Source organism: Portunus trituberculatus, chromosome 2 (assembly GCF_017591435.1).
Source record: "Portunus trituberculatus isolate SZX2019 chromosome 2, ASM1759143v1, whole genome shotgun sequence".
Classification (NCBI taxonomy): domain Eukaryota; kingdom Metazoa; phylum Arthropoda; class Malacostraca; order Decapoda; family Portunidae; genus Portunus; species Portunus trituberculatus.
Genome location: NC_059256.1, coordinates 7337358 through 7342357, shown reverse-complemented (window position 1 = coordinate 7342357; position 5000 = coordinate 7337358). Strand labels below are relative to the sequence as shown.

Here is a 5000-nt window from a genome sequence, read left to right as displayed (position 1 = left end):
CATTTGGGTTCATTTTGAGTTCGTTTCGGTTCAGTTGATGGTTCAGTTCGTTTCGTTGGTTCGATTCGGTCCAGTTGGTTTCATTGTTGTTGTTGTTGTTGTTGTTGTTGTTGTTGTTTCGTTTGAGTTGATAGTTAGTGATTTTTAAGCAGTTTTGTTTTATTTATTTATTATTTTTATTATTTTTTTATTTGAAATTTTTGAATAGTTTTATTGATTTATTATTTTATTTATTTATTTTTTGTTGTTTTATTTTTCGTTCATGTTTTCATTACAATATTTTTTTTATTTTATTTTATTTTTCATTTTGTTTAATATTTCAATGCATTTTTTTTTTGGCATCAAGTTATTTCATTTTTTTTCATCATTTTTCCAATTTTTTTTTTCAATAATTTACATTTTTTCAATTTTCATATTCATTCACAATTTTTTTATTTAATTTTTTCACCCATTAAGATCAATTTCAAATCATTTTCCGAGTTTCCAATCATTGCATCACCATTTCCATTATTTTTCATGTTCATCATCACCATTATCATCATCATTGTCATCATTTTTCACGGACATACCATATTAAAATTCATTATTCATCACCATCATCATCATCAGTCATCATTTTCCACACAGATTTCCATTTTTAGTTCATCATCATCATCATCATCATCATCATCATCATTTTATTTTCCAGTTTAAGTTCATTTTTTAATTTCATCGTTTTTTTTTTTATTGGTTTAAGTTGATTGAGTTGATTGAAGAGAGAGAGAAAAGAGAAGAAAGGATTGTTAGCAACACAGTAAAAGGCCACACACACACACACACACACACACACACACACACACACACACACACACACAGTAACTAACCACGAAGACTGTTTCCATATCAATTTCTATTTTTTTTCTCTATATCAATTTGTTTATCAATATACAAAGTTATTTTTTCATAGATTAAGTTATTTTATCATTATTTTATCTATTATTCATTATTTCCTCTATTTTTTGTATTTTCTTAACCACGAAGACTATTTCATTTTTTTTCTCTATCTATCAATTTGTTTATCAATATACAAAGTTATTTTTTCATATATTAAGTTATTTTATCATTATTTTATCTATTATTCATTATTTCCTCTATTTTTTGTATTTTCTTAACCACAAAGACTATTTCATTTTTTCTCTAATTTGTTTATCAATATACAAAGTTATTTTTTCAAAGATTAAGTTATTTTATCATTATTTCATCTTCTGATTTTGTATTTTTCTTTGTCATCAAAAATAAAAAAAAAACGAAAAAAACTCGATTTCTTAACTGCATAATCTATTTCTTTATCATTATCATCATTATTCTCATTATTCATCATTATTATCATTATTCTCATTATTCATCATTATTATCATTATTCCTTCTTTCGTATAAAAAAAACACTAAAAAAAAAAATAAAAACGAAAAAAAAACACTCGATTTCTAAACTGCATAATCTGTATTTTTATTATTATTATCATTATTCTCATTATTCATCATTATTATCATTATTCCTTCGTTCGTATAGAAAAACACTACAAAAAAATAAAAACGAAAAAAAACCACTCGATTTCTAAACTGCATAATCTGTATTTTTATTATTATTATCATCATTATTCTCATTATTCATCATTATTATCATTATTCCTTCTTTCGTATAAAAAAAACACTAAAAAAAAAATAAAAACGAAAAAAAAAACACTCGATTTCTAAACTGCATAATCTGTATTTTTATCATTATCATTATTATTCTCATTATTTATCATTATTATCATTATTCCTTCATTCGCATAAAAAAAATAAATAAATAAATAAAAACGAAAAAAAACACTCGATTTCTAAACTGCATAATCTGTATTTTTATTATTATTATCATTATTCTTATTATTCATCATTATTATCATTATTCCTTTGTTCGTATAAAAAAAAAAAAAAAAAAAAATAAAATAAAAACGAAAAAAAAAACACTCGATTTCTAAACTGCATAATCTGTATTTTTATTATTATCATCATTATTCTTATTATTTATCATTATCATCATTATTATCATTATTCCTTTGTTCGTATAAAAAAAAACACTAAAAAAAAAATAAAAACGGAAAAAAAAACACTCGATTTCTGAACTGCATAATCTGTATTTTTATTATTATCATCATTATTCTCATTATTCATCATTATTATCATTATTCCTTCGTTCGTATAGAAAAAAACACTAAAAAACACTCGATTTCTGAACTGCATAATCTGTATTTTTATTATTATCATCATTATTCTCATTATTTATCATTATTATTATCATTATTCCTTCTTTCGTATAAAAAAACACTAAAAAAAAAATAAAAACGAAAAAAAACCACTCGATTTCTGAACTGCATAATCTGTATTTTTATTATTATCATCATTATTCTTATTATTCATCATTATTATCATTATTCCTTCGTTTGCATAAAAAAAAAAATAAATAAATAAAAACGAAAAAAAAACCACTCGATTTCTGAACTGCATAATCTGTATTTTTATCATTATTCTCATTATTTGTCATTATTATCATTATTCCTTCTTTCGTATAAAAAAAAAAACACTAAAAAAAAAAAAATTAAAACGAAAAAAAAAACACGATTTCTGAACTGCATAATCTGTATTTTTATCATTATCATCATTATTCATCATTATTATCATTATTCTTCGTTCGTATAGAAAAAACAAAAAAAAAATAAAAACGGTATAAAAAAAAAAACACTAAATAAAAAAAAATAAAAACGAAAAAAACCACTCGATTTCTGAACTGCATAATCTGTATTTTTATCATTATCATCATTATTCATCATTATTATCATTATTCTTCGTTCGTATAGAAAAAACTAAAAAAAAAAATAAAAACGAAAAAAAAAACACTCGATTTCTGAACTGCATAATCTGTATTTTTATTATTATTATCATTATTCATCATTATTATCATTATTCTTCGTTCGTATAGAAAAAAAACACTAAAAAATAAATAAAAACGAAAAAAAACACTCGATTTCTGAACTGCATAATCTGTATTTTTATCATTATCATCATTATTCATCATTATTATCATTATTCTTCGTTCGCATAAAAAAAAACAAAAAAAATAAATAAAAACGAAAAAAAAACTCGATTTCTAAACTGCATAATCTGTATTTTTATTATTATCATCATTATTCTCATTATTCATCATTATTATCATTATTCCTTCTTTCGTATAAAAAAAAAAAAAAAAAAAATAAAAACGAAAAAAACACACTCGATTTCTGAACTGCATAATCTGTATTTTTATCATTATCATCATTATTCATCATTATTATCATTATTCTTCGTTCGTATAGAAAAAACTAAAAAAAAAAATAAAAACGAAAAAAAACACTCGATTTCTGAACTGCATAATCTGTATTTTTATTATTATTATCATTATCATCATTATTCTTATTATTTATCATTATTATCATTATTCCTTCTTTCGTATAAAAAAACACTAAAAAAAAATAAAAACGAAAAAAAAAACACTCGATTTCTGAACTGCATAATCTGTATTTTTATTATTATTATCATTTTTTCCCCCTTCCATAATTATCAGCTTCTATTTATTCCTGCTATGGATTAACGGACCCCCTCCTCTTCCTCCTCTTCCTCCTCCTCCTTTTCTTGAGTCACTCCCCCCAACCTTCAAACACGCGCCCCATTTTCTTCCTCCCTTCCGTTTTCTTTCACCGTTTAATTTTCTTTTTATTTACGTTTTCTTAATTGCTTTTCCCCTCTTTAATTATTCCCCTCTTGGCAATACTGGCCTATTTTTTTTTTTCCTGTTTTTTTTTTCTTTTCTTTCTTTTACGTCTTTCTTTTTTATTTTTCTTCTTCTTTTTTTTATTTTTCTCTCTTTTTTATTATTTTTATTTTTTCTTTTATTTTTTTCATTATTTGTTTCTATCTTTCTCTTTCCTTCCTTCCTTCATTTTTTTCCCTAATTTCTTTTTTTCCTTCTTATTTGCTTTAATTATCAATTTTCTCTTCCTTCCTTTCTTCCTTTTTCATTTCTTCGTTATGTCTCATCTTTTTCTATTTATTCCTTCTTCTTCTTCTTCTTCTTATTATTATTATTATTAAACAGTTTTCGTGGTAAAGTTAGACACACACACACACACACACACACACACACACACACACACACACACACACACACACACACACACACACACACACACACAATTGGGAGGAAAAATGGATTAATGATTATTACATCCTATTAAAACACATAATAATAATAATAATAATAATAATAATAATAATAATAATAATAACAGAGGCCGTTTCATATATGGCAACACTGCATTCACGATTAGAAAGAGAGAGAGATAGATATGAATTAAAGAAACAGAGAGATAGAGATAGAGATAATAACAAACATCAAAATAATTATCAAGCAGCATTATTAGTTTTACACACACAATAAAACACAAACAAAACACACACACACAAAAAAAAAAAAAACACGAAAAATATTTGATGTAAGTAGAGCGAGCGAGTCTCAGAAAACGCCAACCAAATGAGAGAAGGGACACCAAGACACGAGCGGCGCCTCCTTTTCGTAGTACCTCGATGATATTTTTGTTAGTGAGAGACTCGTGGGGTTCGTTGTATTCTGTGTACTTAAGCAGAACCTTATCCATGTCCGTGGAGGCGTACTGATACAGTTTGTTACTCGAGGAGAAGATGATAAGGGCAATCTCGCAGTCACACAGCACTGATAGCTCGTACGCCTTCTTCATCACGCCAAACTTCCTCTTGTTGAAAGTCACCTGTGTTCGTGGCGGGAGGGTGAGCATGGCAGGGTGATGGTGGTGGTGGTGGTGGTGGTGGTGGTGGTGGGGAGGTGATGGTGATGGTGTGGTGTGGTGTGGTGATGGTGGTGGTGTGGTGGGGGAGGTGATGGTGTGGTGTGGTGTGGTGGTGGGAAGGTG

The 5000-nt window shown here is 26.0% G+C and overlaps 1 protein-coding gene across 1 annotated transcript in view; it reads right to left on the bottom strand.

Moving 5' to 3' along the window:
- Positions 1-5000, bottom strand: part of LOC123504243 (myocyte-specific enhancer factor 2-like) — a 31439-nt gene that overhangs the window by 21583 nt on the left and 4856 nt on the right.